We start from the raw sequence: 16,491 nt of genomic DNA, 5'->3' as shown, positions 1-16,491 counted from the left end.
GTAGTTCTATGGCATGTCATCTAACGCCTCTGATTAGCATATCGCAGGCCAAGCTAAAACACTTAAGCATCGCTGCTGCTCGTCTCATTTTGGAAGACTATATCACTACAGTTTAGTAATTTAGATAAATCCTTGCAGTCTGTACTTCTTCCCTCTGTAGAGATCTGTTGCACAGAGAAGGCACTCAAGGCCAAATTATGCAATACATTTTCCTCATAAGAAAATGCCAAAAGTTTTTTGCATCAATGTAATTAATGAAGGTTTACTGCATTCACTACCTGAAATTACCTTGTTCATTTACTCATTTATGAGTTGTCTCCTCCTCTAAAATGTAAATTCTGTGAGATCAGAAACCTTCTCTGTCTTGAGCACTGCAGTATCCCTAGATCATTGCTCGGAGTTCAACAAATATTTGTTGAATGGATAGATTCATTCATTCATCCATTCCTCAAATATAGATAAGAAAACAAGTCCCCTGCCTTTAAGAGGTCCACAGTCTTTTAGAGGAGACACAAACATTAAACCATTACCAGGCAAGTACATGAGCCTATGAGAGGGTAGTGAACACTAGATGTTACCCTTTTTACAGACTACCTTCATGTATCACATTTTTCTATGATATGAACACAGACATATGCACTATATTACCATCCCACCCACACGCGCTGAGTAGTTATTCATTTAACAAATATTCATTGAGTACTTGGGCAATGCTGCCACCTTTGTATCTGGAACCTTGTCAGAGCATGAAGGGGGCAGTCCCAGGGCAGAGGCGGCTTAGAGTCAAAGGCAAGCCAGGTAGAGTCAAGGCTGGTGAGTGGCTTGGGAGGCCTCCACAGTCAATCTAGTCATTGGCTGGGGTAGGTAACTGGTACTGGAATATTTGAAGTCAGGAAGATAAAGTTCAATAAGTTTTGTAAGTTCTTGGTTTTTTGCATTATATGGAAAGGCCATGTCTGAGGCTATTCGGAGAAACCCAGAAAGCCAGGAAAGCTGATTAGGTAATAATTCATCCTCTTCCCCTTGTTGTTTCCCAGCTTAGGGTTTCTACTTTTTAGGACAGAATTAGGATTTGGCCCAGAGCCCTAACATCAGAATGTCTTCAAATATTCTCACTGCAGCCGCCCCTGGCTTAAGGGCATACGGGACCAGGGACACGGCACTGGAGGCCCTTTAGATAATGAGACATCTGGTGTTGAGACAAGTCATCTCTATTTATTATGTGCAAGTTTATTTTAGCACAGAAATTAAATTACATCTGTGACTTCATTTGGACCCTGAATGATGGATGATTCAAAGTATGGTTGAAACAGTTGCTTTGTTGTTTAGTAGCTAATAACAGTAATAGCTAATATTTATTGAGCAGTGATCATGTGCCAGGGCTTCATTGCAGACATTTCCCATTGACTCATTTTTAACTATTTATTATCCATAACTATTTTATATGGTGGCTACTGTTACTATCTCATCTTATAGGTGAGGGAACAGGCCTAGAGAGGTTGAGTACTTTGCCCCAAAACGCACAATTTATAAGTGGTAGGATGAGACAGAACCCAGACAGCCTGGTTCCATAGCCAGGAAAACCCCTAACCACTGATAATTGCTCTCATTTACTGAATGCTAGCTATGTTCCAGGGGCTTTACGTTTATTTTTATCTCTGTAAGTCTGTTTCTTACAGCACCACTGCAAGGTAGACACTAGTTTCCTCATTTTGCAGACAGACAAAATGATGGATGGTCCAATAAGTTCTGGAATCAGGGTATGAACCCTGTCTGTCTGTCTATCTCAAAGGCCTCAGCGCTGTCCACTGCCCAGAGCTTTCTCTGTGATCCTCCTTTCCATTGAACTTGAATAATAGTTTACCTCGTTCTTGCTTTTCTATTCTTGCTCTATTTAGTTTTTCCTGGTCAAAAACAGGAACGAGTTCTAGTTGAGTGTTTACTGGGAGGGCCTGTGTTCCTTTCTGTGAGTGATAATCTTTTACATCCATATATCACTATGTATGTTTCCAGTAAAGTTCCTTTACATGCCCTCATTTGATCATCACAACAACCATGCATAGGGAATGCAATCAGCAATAATGTAATGGCCAGGTGGAGAGCCAGAGGAAAGAAAGAGCAATCAGGGGGATTGTTTATAAACTGTATATTGTCTAACCAATGTGCTGTACATTTGAAACAAATAAAAAAAATAATAAAAATAAATTAAATTAAATTAAATAAAAGGTGAGTGTTATTGTCCCTCATTTCTTAAATGAACAACCCCTACGAGAGAATGAATAACATACCCAAGGGGCTTGTACCTGTTCCTGTTCTACTTTCACTTACTTGTCTTTGTTTCTATTTTGCGTAAACCTCCTGAAGCAAAGCTTGAGAGGTGGGAGAATCAGACCAACAAAATGAAATCTGGCTCTCATCTCAAAGAGTCAATATGGATTTCTATAGTAGCTTCTCTACCATTACTTTTTTCTGAAATTATATAACAATAACAAAAGATGCATAAGCCCACAATAATAAAGATGTTGAAAAATAAGATCTAGGAGGCCCTACATCTGAATAGAACCCCTGGAAAGAGAGAACAGAGAGGAGTTATCAGAAAAATAATTCAAAACTTTAATCCAGAACTGAAAGATGGAGATGGTCAGTGGAATGCCCAACTCTAGAGATGACAAAAGACCCAAAGAGTCAGTTATGAAACTTCAGAACACTAGGAATAAAGAAAATCCAAGAAGCAAGAAGTATCTGAAGAGAAAAGAAACAGATGACATAAAGGACTGAGAATCAGAGCGTCATAACGTTTTTCAATAGCGAAATTAAAAACTAGAATGGAATAATGCCTTTAAAAAGTCTAGAGAAAAAAGAAAAAAAAATCTGGGTGAAATTTTTCCAATCTAGAATTTTAAACTCATCTAAATTATCAATCAGATATGAGATTAGAACAAAGATGCTGCCAGATACATGTTTCAAAAATATTTACCGCCAATGTGTTGTTTCTCAAGAAGCTACTAGAGAATGTCCCTTACCAAAACAAGGGAATAAACCAAGAAAGAAAATGCAGGACAGGAACAAGGTAATAAGAGACCTAACACATTCACAAAGTGAAGGGCATCCCATGGATAGTCATGACAGGACTGTTCAGGAAGACAGATGCACATCAGGACCAGAAAGCAACCAGCCCAGACTGGAACAACAGGAAACAGAGGGTTCCAGAAGCATGTCTCTAAAACAAAGATAAAAATGACAAATATGTTTGACTATACGGAGATGCAATTCACACTTAAAAGTTTAGGAATAAATTAGGGACATATAAAACTAAGCAAAGGGAAAAATAAAGTAATGGGAAAAAACCCAACTGTTAACCTAGAATTCTATGATCAGAAAAAAAAAATAATAAATCTAATGTAAAACTTTTTTTGTTTACATATAAATACTGCGATAACTCATCAGAGGCAGACCTGAATAATAAAAAATGCTAAAGGAAGTCCTTCAGAGAGAATAAAAATGATAATAGGTAGAAATATGTATCTACAAAAAGAAACAAGCAGTACTGGAAGTGGTAACTAAATGGATAAATTTATTAAAACATATTTTCCCTTTAAAATTAAGAACAAAGTAAGAATGTACACTCTTATGAGTTCTATTCAAACTTATCCTAGAGGTTCTAGTTGGTGAATGACACAAGAAAAAGAATGCATTTGGACTTAAAAGGAAGAAAGTAAAACTGATTTCATTTGCATATAATACATGATTGTCCATGTAGAAATGTGCTGGAATCTACACAAAGCTAACTCACCAATAGTACAATAGTGGAGTGCATGATAATATGCAAAAAATCAGTTGCATTTCTGTAAACTAGTGAGAAGTAGATATTAAAAATTTATAACAATACTATTTACAATAGCATCAAAAATGTAACACATTTAGGAATAAATATGACAAAATCATGCTAGACATGTACACTGAAAACCATAAAACTGCTGAGAGAAATTAAAGAACTAAATAAATTAAACAAGATTCAATATTTTTAAACATCAGTTTTCCCCAAATTAATTTATAGATTCAGTGCAATCTCAATCAAGATTTCAGCAATGTTTTCTGTAGAAACTAACAAACCGATTCTAAAATTTATATAGAATTGAAAAGAACCTAGAATGAATGGCCAAACAACTTAACAAAAGAAAAACAAAGTTGGAGAACTCATGCCAACTAATTTCAAGGTTTATTGTAATAATCAACCCAGTGTTGTATTGGAGTAAAAATAGACAAAGAAATCAACAGAACAAAAAGAAGAGTCCAGATATGGATCCACATGTACATAACAATTTTTTTTTACAATGGTATAGAGGCAATGTAGTAGAAAAATGATAGTCTTTTCCATAAATAGTACTGGAACAATTGAATATCTACTTAAACAATTTTTTTTATCCATATCTTGTATCATATACAAAAATTAATTCTGAATGTATAATAGACTAAATGTAAAACCTAAAACTATAAAATGTCCAGAGGAAAACATATGAGAAAATCTTTGTGATGGGTTTCAGATTTATAATTTTCGAGTTCCTCTTCTATAATGCAAAAGCCACTTTTGCGCACAGTGTGACAGCTGGCTTTCATCACATTGCCCTTAAAGGCGAGGGTAGGATATAAGTAACCCATGTCGTTACAACTCTGCCTCCAAACCAAAAACCTCATGTTTGCTCTCAGGAATATGTACATACATATCCCATCTCGGGTAACTCTATCATTCTCATGGTCTTAACAGCCACTTATCTTCTTATGACTCCCAAATTTATATTTCCAGTCTAGACCTTTTGGTTTTCAGACTGGTATTTTCCACTTGCCCTGCAGTACATCCACTGAGATGTCTCACTGACATCTTAAACTCAACGTGTCCAGAGCTGCACTTAATATCCTCTCCCACACATGTTTATTTTTCTTTGGAGGCATCATCTCTGCTTCGTCACCAATGCCAGAAACCTGACAATCATCAAACTCATGTGCCAATACAGAAGAGGCCTGATTCACATATAATTTCAATATTTGTAGCCGGAATGACAGAGAGTAGTTTATTAACAGAAAAATGTCCAGTAAAAGAACATTTCAATCAGGAGGAAAGATGCTGTGATTGTGGATGTTGATTTCGAGATGCTGGCAGGCATCCAGGTGGAGATTTCTAGCAGTCAGTTGAAAATGACACTGTACATGACAGACTGCTGATCTTGGTTACAGAAATGAAAGCTCAAGAGCTTTTCTGAAAAGTTTAAGCTGTGGTTTGACAGGAATCATACTGTTCCTAAAGCTGAAAACACTCAGAAGCATTCAGCTGTGGAGGACAGAAGATAGAGAGGAAGAGAGAGAGAGAGAGAGAACACCGAGAAGGAAGAGTGGCATTTGGAGTAGGCTTTTCTGGCCAGTTGAAGGACAGGCAGCACAAGTCAAAACTTCTGCGGTCGGTCCTTTATTAGAGAGTTCTTGGATATGTGCCTTTTCTCTCCCTCTCTGCCTGACGAAATCTCTTCCCTCTCTTTCCTGCTTCCTCCATTACCCTGTCTTTTTTCAAGTCTAGAGCACCTGCCTGGGGCAAGGCAGTGTGGAAGATGGGAGCCTGGCTGTGGGTTTTTCACTCCGCTGTGTTTGGAAGGCAGACAGTAAGGAACAGGTCGGCAGGAAGAGCTTTAGGGCTCCGGCTGCCCTTTTAGATCTGTGCATTGGTGCTCTGGAGTCGACAGCCTACCTGAGAGAGGCTGCAGAGACCTGTGCTCTGCATGTCTAGAATGTACTCCTTCGGCTCTGTAAGATGTGACACTGCATAATGGCCATGAAGAAGTAATTTTGATCCTGTGACTGTCTTGGCAGAAGCAACAGAAAGATATATGGACCTAATCTTCGGGACATTTGTAGAAGACGACCTTTCCCTTAGGGACTGTCTTTGCAGTCTTGCTTTCACTTCCAGTCTTATGGCTCTCACCTTAGCTTTATTCTGTTTTTACTTAGGAGATGAAAAGCTAAATTGTATTCAATTGGAAGAACTAAAAATATTAATGTAAGAGCCAGTCATCATTATGACACATATCAATTTCTCACGTCTGAGAGCAGGGCTCTGGATACTCACCCGGCCAGGATTAGGAAAAAGAAGGTCTGAGTAGACTCTGGTACACGCTGTGAAAACAGGAGTTTTCACCATGCCGGAGTCTAGCACCTTCAGCTATAAGTTGCGAAAAAGTGACATGAACAAAAAAGTCTTCCGAGGGGTGATAACTTGCTTAAATATTATTCTGCAAAAAGCTGTTGTGTATCTAGGATCCTTCACTTCAGGTCTATTTGAGGAATTACTCATTTCTCATTGGAAAAATTTCAATATATATTTTTATATAAGAATAGTTTCAAGAGCATAATAAATTCAGCTAAGTTTCCCCTAAGTTTCTGTGTATTTGGGAAGAAATCACTTGTTCAACTTAAACTTCATTTATGGACTTCATCTAATCCCGGTCCTTGTTTATTTCCTTGAAGAGTCTGACTAATACAGTGATTTAAAAAAAAAAAAATCTCAGAAAATACCAAAGCTCAGACCCTAGTCCATGGAAACTGACTGTGCCTTGCCATGAAAGTTGCCCTTTAAAACTAGCTCCCAGAAGAACGCCAGTTAAGAAGTCTGCCAGGAACCAATCTTTATTCATTTACTAGTGTTTTGTGAGTCCTCTTTGAGAAAATTCTTTGGAGTTGTACTACTAGGAAAAGGAGAAAGAGACTGAAACTGTGGAGACAAGAGGTTCCCTGGGGAATTAGATCTTCTTTGCTTAGACTGAAGTGATTTTCCCCTAAGGAAGATCTCAGAATCACCTTGCTAAAAAACTGCCTTGGCTGATGGCTAGCCTTAAAGTAACAGGTTTTTTAAATCTCAGTGGTCACTGCATTATCGCGGTCTAAGCAAACAACGGTTCTGTTAACCTTGGCTGAGAAAAATAAGTAATCATACACTCTTCCGTAATCTTGCATATTATGGTCATAGATGAAGTCAGTCTTGCAGAATCTGACTACAGACTCAGAGAAATCAGATCTTGAAAATGTCCAAGAGGTCATCTGATGCAGCCTCCTCTGCCCCAAGGCCAGTTGCTAGTAACTGCTAGGGGTGCAGGAACACCAGCAGGCTATCGGGCCCTTAGATGACATTTGGGGCATAAACAAAATTCCCATGCACATGGCTCAGATACAGTGGTGAACTGTTGGGCACATCCATGGCTTTCTTCGCATGGCTAGAAATAAGATTGCTGACAGGTCCTAGTTTTAGCCAGTTGAACAAGTTTCTTTTCTTAGTTCTGGTGCTAATAAACTAGGAAAGTGTGCTGGCTGGTATTATGTGGGTCAAATACTCCCTTACCCAGAGACCCAGTAAACCATGGCTGTGTATGTGTGCGTGTGTGCATGTGTGTTTGTGGGTGCATGTGTGTGTGCAGAGCAGGCCCAGCTTCAGGGGCATGCTACCTGTGTGGCTCTCTGCACAGGGACCTATGGTCTGAAGGATGCTATGCTTAGCTTAATGCTCTTCTGTAGCCATCTAGAATTTTTTTTAAATTTTGAACATGGAATTCTCCATTTTACTTTTGTACTGGATCCCACAAATTATGTAGCCAGCCCTGGCACAGAGTCCTAGCTCAGCTTGGCAATCCCTAAGATAGTCATGCGGGTGGGGTGTGTATGAAAGGGAAAACATTCCCCAGGAGCAGTGGGTAGATGGGAGCCAGTACGGTCAGCATAGTTCTGAGAATGAAAAGGATATGAAACATGAAAGATGAGGTCCTTATCCTCGAAAATCTCAGTCTAGTAGGGCAGATTCTCTTTTCAATAGTTTATCTCTGCAATACCCACATATCCAAATGAATATATTTATCTTGAATGCTAATAGGAACATCCAACTACTGTAGGAAAGTAGAAAAATTAAAAATAGAACTACCATATGATCCAGCAATCCCACTTCTGGGTATATATCCGGCTAAGGAAATGAGATCGTTATCTTGAAAAATATCTGTACTCCCATGTTCATTGCAGCATTATTCACAGTAGCCAAGGTATGGAAACAATTTAAGCATTTATTGATGAATAAGTGAATAAGGATAATGTGATATTTACACAAAATGAAATAATATCCTTGAAAAGAAGAAAATCCTGCCATTTGTGGATGAACCTCGAGGGCATTATGCTAAGTGAAATAAGCCACTACAGAGAAAGACACACCCTTCATGGTATCACTTACATGTGAAATCCAAAAAGGAAAAAAAAAAAAAAAAGGTCAAACTTGAAAAAACAGAGAGTAGAAAAGTGGTTGCCAGGAGCCCTGGGGTGGGAGAAGGAGAAGAGGTTGGTAAAAGGGTATAAACGTCAGTCATAAGATGAGTAAGTTCTGAGCATCTAATGCAGAATGTGGAGACCACGGCTGCTAATGCTGTTTTGTAAAACTGAAATTTGCTAAGTGAGTATGACTTACATGGTCTCGCTCCCCCTCCTGAAAGAAGGTAAATACGTGAGGTGATGCTAATGTGAATGAACTCTATGGTAGGCTCCTTTTACAATGCACGCATATATCAAATCATCATGTTGTATGCTTTAAATATCTTATAATTTTATTTGTTAATTATACCTCAATAAAGCTGAAAATTTTTTTCTTAAAAGAAATAAAAATATAAGGAGAATTTCCATTTTTGCTTCTAACATCACAAATCTAGTTTTTATAAAACTATAAGCTAGTCTATGATTACAGGTGGAATTAGTAGTCCCTTGTACAAGAGTGACACCATTCTAGCAGCAGTGACTTAACTACTACAGACTGTTAAAAATATTCTTTCTATCAAGATCCATAAATATCTTGGCCTACATGTAAGAATAGGCAGATAAGAATATAGATGCTCCGTTAGGACAAAGTAAACCTTAGAATGGTACCTGCAGCCTAGTAAAGACTAGTGCACAGATGGAGTATGAATAGGAGAAGGAAGTTGAATGGAAAAAAAAAAAGAGAGAGAGAAAAGAACGGAAGGGAAGAAGGGAGGTAAGTCGGCCAAGCTCTTTTTCAAGGTAATCAAGGATGGAAACCATAAAAATAAAGGGTAAGCCATCTCTAGAGCAATAAATTTTATGAAATGTTAATTGGGTTTACTCTCAGAACTCTTCCTTTTATTATTATGTTTAACACCGAATGCTAAAAAATTAATCAGGAAATACCATCTGGCCAACGATTTTAATTTATGAAATTCCTTTTGCTTCAGAAGATTAAAAGCAATCCTCTGAGTAAATTGAGCATTCTCAGAGAACCCCAAACAGCCCTGAACAAAGACTCAAGAGTGTCATTTCCTTTATATGTTAACATCTTTGAGTCACTTGTAATCTATAAATAAACTTACATCTTACAGAAATGGCTGTACACCATGCTGGAATTCAATACCGAAGGCTATTTTTAAAAGTGTTTGGATTTTTTAAAATTAATTATAGGTCCTAGATAATACAGGAGTTATAACTTGGCTTTGGCTTACAAGTTTTATGTTGCTTAACAACTCTTTAAAAACAATTCTTATATATCTGTGCTTTAAGTGCAAGTCAATGTTCATTGAAAATTTTGTGATTATGGCTGCTCTGTTCTGTATGGGAAAATGGAATCACTAACATCCTGAAATCAGTAATAAAGGTTGTTTACCTTTAAAAATATACACTTGGTCTTTAGAGTCTTATGGTTTCCCTAGGTATAACATAAGAAGTTACCTGACACCAAAATGAATCTTTGAAACAAAAGCCCTCCATTTAAACACATACAACATAAAACAGAAAAGCAGGAGAAATTTGGGGGCAATGTTTACCCTGGTAGAAAGGCATGCTCAACTGTAAACCATAAAAAAAAATAATAATAACATTATACAATAATGAAAACATCAGACACAGATATTTTTGTCCAATTGAACTTTTTAGTTGAACTTTTTATAACAAGAGATAAGAGAAGAATTCTTGACATAGTAAGGCATATGTGGAACCCCATACCTAGGAAACATTCTAGCCTTGATCTCATATCAAAAGGCTTGATGTAATGATGCACAAGTTGTAGTACTTGGCAATTTTAGGCCTCAGAAAGTAAATGTTCATTGTTCTTTCAAGACTTTTTGGTTTAAAAGTATAGGAAGAGAAGCAATTATTTCTCCTTCAATCTTAATTAACAAAGAGTAAATATCTATGGCTTTTGCTCTAGAAAAATAATCTTTGGGCAGTTTTCTCTTAAGAATTATTTTGGAGAAGAGCGGACATGAACTGTAGTAACCAGACACAGAACAGGACCTCGGACACATGACTCTTGCAACAGAAACTAATTGATTTTCCATAATTTGGCCTGTCTTGTCACATTATATTTCAGACAAAATGAAAATTACCACTCCAAGCTTGACAGCTAAAAATAAGTAACATCGTGTCTTGAAAAAAAGAGAAAACACAACATTTGATTCAATGGTACCATAGAAATCCAACCAAAAACACATACTCAGTTATATTTTTCAACTCCATGAAGGACAGCTATTAACTTATACATTGAGAAGCACAGTTCATGTGATCCACTGTACACAGGAACAAATGCAATGGGATATTATCACTTTGAAATGAGTAATACCTTAGATCTCTGTTGGGTAAAAGGAAAGCAAGGGCATAAGGATAAGTTTAATGGACATTTCTATAAAGAGATAACAAATAATGCAGGCTGACGGCAAAATATCCTCGGTCTTCCTTGGGGAAGTAAGCTACTATGAGAGTAAACAGAATTTCTGTAAAGAGAGGTTGTTACGCAGCAGCTAACGTCCTCTTGTCATAGATCTCAAGAGAAAGGCCCCAGGCATCTGAAATGGTTGCTGGTCTAGAGAACTAAGGGAGACAAATAGTTTCATTCCTAAACTCAAGATTCTTCGTTTTGACATCTGCTAAGGACACAAAACTCTGAAAGACTGTGAAATGTCAACCTGACTCTCATAAATCGTGAGAACATTTCATTAGATTTTGCGAGTTTTGGTGTGTCAAGTAGAAAGCATTGTATTTATTTTATGTGTGTGTGTGTGTGTGTGTGTGTGTGTATAAATATTTTTAAAATCATGGGCTCTGAATCACTGCAAAATGTTGCCCAGAGATACTATACCAATGCACTATGGCAACCAAAATAAAGAGCAGCTTTAGAGAATATTAGGCTAGATAGGCCCTTATTTGCTAGAGTCGCATTTTATATCATCTTTCTTTCACCATTTGAAAAACATGGTATCGAGTCCCATTCTTAACGTTATTTCTTTTCATTTTACTACATGTGAGAGGAGTAAAAATGCCTTTCAGTAGCAAAGCTGGTCTAAGTGTGGAATCAATATCAACTTAAAATCACTGTTGGGTCAAGTTATCAAATCCTATTGGTGAATTAGAATCTAGAGTCAGACTCCGAGGAGACAAGAATAATGTCTATGTTGGTTTTTCCCTCCCTAATTAGTATTCATGAATTGCTGGGAACTTTTTTCTGACTTTCTTTGTATTTATCTCAGTAGTTGTATCGTTTGATTGCTGTTGTGTTTGAATTGCTTGATTTGAATTCAATCCGGCATCTCTTCATGGAACACTAAATTTCCTCTCAATGGCCATACGTAAAACTGTGGTGAACCCTGAAAGCTCTGCCACCAATAGATTTCGGCCTTTATTGCTTTGTGCAGCCCATCCATTCTTGGTTCAAGGGCAGCCTAGATACAGAGATCTCAGTTCAGATACTCAATGGTAATGACACTGATTACCTGGCAGGATGTGTGAGATAAGCTCTTTTGTACCACCCTGGTGAACACAGATACATCTTCCCTTTAATTAGCAAGTAGTTCATTTGCTGAAGAAAACGTGTCATCGAAGCTCATGTGTCTTGATGGCTTAGATCTTTAACATCAGACTTGTGCTCCTCAAAATCTTTAGACTTAAAATCAAGAGAACCATTTATCATATAAAAATATTATTTTTTTTTAAATCTGAAAGGTCTTGATCATTATTTGTGCATGATCTTAAAATAAGATACTGCTTGGAAGTTGAGTGTGTGCATGTGCACACCTGTGTGTGTATAAGCTCTGTAATTCCAAAGGCCAAATACCCAACTCCAAAACACAAAAGACAGAGCTTCTTAGTGCATAGCAGGGCTCTGACCGCATGCTAAACATAGCTTACAGAGACACAGAGCTGAACACGTTCTACGACCGATACTTTGACTGAGGAGTATCTTCTGTCAAAGAAGTGGTGAGTCATGGGGATGTGTAGAGTGGGATTTCTTTCTTGCACGTAATTCCAGTTTGCTTCCAGGATCAGTCAGATCTCTAGAAAAGAAAAGGCCCGGGAAAACAGTAAAAAACCCCTTGAGACCAGATAGAAGAAGACAGGATGTGGAGAGATTACAGTTTACGGGTCAGGCAAACCTATTAGCAGCTGTGTGCTGGCCTCATCTCCCCCACATGGCACTTCATCTCCACAAAGGCACTAGACAGGGTGTTCTATTCCCTGCCTTGGAAAGGAAGAAAAAGTTATAGATTTCTTTGCTTCGAAGCAATCTTCTAGAAAGCAATTGTTCCCTCCACATCAGTATTTTATCAGAATCAGGACTTAATGATAAAATGAAAGGAAATGAATCCTGTTCCCTCAATTGCCCAGCATGCCGATATTTCCAGCTTTTCTTCTTCCCATAATGACACTTAACTGGGTCTTAAGATGTGGTTTTTCTAAGAAGGAGCTTTATGTTTTTAGAATGCTTTTTCAAAAATAGGGCTTCCCCTAGTGCTTCTTATATGAAAATAATGCTAACAACTTTTCTTGTATGTATACCATCTTAAGGGTTTTCTTTTTCTTTTTTCCAGAGAACTTATACTGACCTAGTTACCCTCCCTTCCTCTCCACATGATATGAAATGTCAAGACAGCAGGCTGGGTGCTATAGCCATAGAACAGATAGAAACTAAAAGTCCCACAGAGGGACCAAACTCAAAACTGGATCAAACTCAAAGCTGGATATAACCATCTATATCCAGCTCTGTCAGACTGCAAGGGGCATTTTATTAGCCTGCTAAATGTCTTTAAAGTACTGTCTTTGCTTCTATAGGGCAAAAGTAGTTCATCAAAGAATAGCTTAATTAACACAATTTAAAGATTCAAAACTGTATACAAATAGACTTTTAGATACACTGCCATGATACATTGTTAAAATAAATGATAGAAACTATCTCCTTTTAATTTTACTTGAAATGTACATGTTTCCATTAAAATTGTTTACTTCCTTTTAAAAAAATGGAAACTTACAACCGCTTGCATCATTCCCTCACGTTTTACCCTTGTTACTGAAAATGCTATACATCCTAGACTACCATGTTTTCACGTTATATCTCCATTCCCAAACCAGGGAAAGAATGAGAAAGGGAGTGATTACAATTAAACACAATTTAGATAGGGGGGAAATGTTTATATAGATACCTCTGGATATTGAGTCAAACACAGAGGCAAGCCAGGGCGTTCCAACTCTGAGGTGCAAAGACTTTCTGAAGAACACTAAATAAAACCACGCATGATACTTTAGACATACTCCTAACTACTGCTGTTTATAAATAATAACTTGAAACTCTGCTGTCTTTTTAAAAATTTCTTCTAAGTTTATTTGTATTGTGTCGATTATATGAGTAAAATAATAGCTGAGAAACTCTCCCTAAGAAAATGTTTTTTGCTAGAAATCCTATTCTGCTTCCTTCTGAGCTTCTTGAAAATGAAAACCTCTGTGTCTTCCAGATGACAGCCACCTTTTCGGTGGAACCAAAATAGCTCTCTCAGCTAGAAAGCTGTCTGTCAGCAAGAGCTCTGACAGGTATCAGACTTGGCATGCAGGAGGAAGGCAAGAAATGGTCCCATGGTAGATGGTTCGGTGGGAGCACCCGACTAGCTAAGGAGCAAGGCAGGAGGGGCACTTGGAAAACAGTGCACTCTTAGGCACTAGATCAAGCCTGAGGAAACCAATGGACATTTCTGAAAATGACAGATACCTTAGGAGAAAAAGGAGCCATTAGTTCTTATGGAATTTTGAAAAGTTGTGCGATATGCATTGAACTACGTTTCCATTTGTGAAAGGAATCAAGTACACTTACATGCACAGGAGTTTCTCTCCCTCTAGTGGTGGGGTGGGAGCCTTTGAAGTGCTATGCTATCACTGCAGTGCGGCTTCATTAACAGATGAGTTTCCATTATAGTGCATTTCGATTTTCATTAGGTATGCTGCTGTCTCTCACATGGGTTTTCTAAAACACTCCTGACTCCTCCCATTAGGCCGGGATTTGCCTCCTAAGTGTGCTGATCACCAGCGGTAAGGTGGCAAGGAGCCCCATTTCCTTTCGGCCCGACGACTCCCACACTCACTTCCAAGAGACAGGAATCCCCTCTCCTATGCAGTCCTGTCCAAGGTGGAACCAGTTGTGATCACAGGCAGCTTCTGACCCCCAGTCTGGGCCAGAAAAACCTGAGGAACTAAATGAGAAAAAGTAAGCAAGCTTACCTAGAGTCAAACTGGGAAATGTGGACACTTAGAGGAGAGAAACTACTAAAGGATCTAAAGAGTGATCTGAACCTGACAGAAAGGGCAATAATGAGAGAGAAATATTGGAACAAACATCCCCACCTTTACTTTGCAGTCTCTGTCATTTCTCTCATTTTCATTTTTGGTCATGTGAAATACTTCTGGTATAGCAATGCTGATCAATGATAGTGGGTGAAAAAATAAAAATAAAAAGATAGAAAAAGTAAATAATGACAATTTTAAGGAGAGTAACTAAAATTGCCTCCATGGAGGAATTAAATTACATAATATCAAAACTGTACTGTAGTCTTAATTGGAATGGATCATAGGTTACAGTTGTCTATTTAATAGGTTATTGATCAATAACTGAAAATCTATCACTGTGAAGTATGCAGAGTATGCAGGTTTTTTCTCCTCCATACCCAGGCATCAATGATGCCTACTTGACTTCTCTTGTATGTCTCCAAGGAAACCAAACACGTTTTTCCGTAAACCTATTTCTTTTCTAATTTCCTTTTCTCAGTGAATAATTCCATCACTCATCCAGTTGTATAAGCGGGGAATCGAGAAGGTGCTTGACCCCATCTAGTCTTCCACCATCATATCCAATCCATCGACCAAGTCTTTCCATCTTACCTCTTTAATCTATCTCACACATGTCAATTTTTCTTTGCCTCCACCACCACACTATCTCATCTTTCTCCTTAACAACCAGTACTCCAAGGGGCATCCACTCCATCCTTTGTCAAATACATGCTCCTCACTGCACTGTCATTCAACGAATGTTTCTGAGGGGCTGACTTTGTGCACTGGTAATACTGTGTTAAATAAGACGAATTCCCCATAAACATCAGATAGTCATAAGCAGTATGTCGAGAAGTAAAATAGGGTGATATGATAGAGTATGGCTAAATGGCTATTTTAAATTATGCATGCAAATGCAAGAAATCAGTGGGAGTTTCAACGAGGGGTATGAGTTCCGAAGCAGGAAAATAAAAGAAGTCGGCTGGGATGATGGTGTCTGCCGTCAAGGGTTCCTCGCATATAAGAAGACTGTTTCAAATACTGGTCAAGAACAGAAAGGATAATACAGGCATAACTTGAAGATATACCGAAGGCTCCATTCCAGACCAGTATAATAGAGTATAGGCATACCTCAGAGATTTTGCGGGTTTGACCACCGTGATAAGTGGAGTATCGCTGCGAGTCGTCATCTTTTTGCTTCTGGAAGGTCTTGTCTTCGGTTTATAAGAAAACACAACACCTGTAAAGTTCAATAAGTCAAAGTGTGACAATATGATTTATGCCTGTTTTAAAATGCACCCGAAGGCTCAACCTACGTCTATTTGAGACCCTGCTTAACCATAGCACTTAATACCTGTATGAAAGGATCCCATTTTTGTTAACTTTTCTGTATGTCTTCTCTCTCAAGAATGTAAGCTCCATGAGCATGAGGGCCATATCTGTCTTGCTCACTGTTGCATCCCCAGTGCCTAAGAACTGTCCCTGGCATATAGTAGGTAGCAAATAAATATTTGTTGAATTAATGCAAAAATTGGTGTGTGAAGTGGCAGAAGAGACAGAAAATAACTGAGTGGTTGTTAAAGTTCAGGAAGTCTTCGGGAGAGCTCGAAAGGTTAAATGGGGTATAAAATCCAGGCCAGGTTTAGCTCTCACTCAAACTCATACAACATGCTCACAAGCCACGAACCTCTCCAACTCCCCGCTAGGAGGAGTCACACCTTCCGACCCTGAAACCCTCCTACGCTCTCCTCTAGGCCTCCTTCCCTCCCCTCCCCGCCAGGGTTCCGGCAGCCTTCGATTCGCAGTGCTCACTGGTAATAGTAGTCTTCCGGCCGGAGCTTGTGTCAGTTTACTCATATCCAGAACTACATTTCCCAGAGAGCCTCGCGG

At 38.4% G+C, this 16,491-nt stretch overlaps 1 long non-coding RNA gene across 5 annotated transcripts; it reads right to left on the bottom strand.

Moving 5' to 3' along the window:
- Positions 1-9,616: 9,616 nt before the first annotated feature.
- LOC107510739 lies at positions 9,617-16,354 on the bottom strand. Of its 5 annotated transcripts, XR_004954869.1 has the most exons (6): positions 15,956-16,354; positions 15,733-15,841; positions 14,680-14,752; positions 14,421-14,528; positions 12,447-12,532; positions 9,617-12,347 (listed from the first exon to the last, which is right to left on the bottom strand). It is a non-coding gene; the product is annotated as an uncharacterized LOC107510739 (long non-coding RNA). The 5 variants fall into 5 exon arrangements; XR_004954870.1 differs by having other exon boundaries at positions 14,153-14,752; XR_004954868.1 differs by having other exon boundaries at positions 14,421-14,752.
- Positions 16,355-16,491: the final 137 nt, after the last annotated feature.

The sequence above is a fragment of the Rousettus aegyptiacus genome, unplaced genomic scaffold, assembly GCF_014176215.1.
Source record: "Rousettus aegyptiacus isolate mRouAeg1 unplaced genomic scaffold, mRouAeg1.p scaffold_m13_p_16, whole genome shotgun sequence".
Classification (NCBI taxonomy): domain Eukaryota; kingdom Metazoa; phylum Chordata; class Mammalia; order Chiroptera; family Pteropodidae; genus Rousettus; species Rousettus aegyptiacus.
Note: the sequence above shows the minus strand (reverse complement) of the source record. Positions and strands in the feature narration are given on the sequence as shown.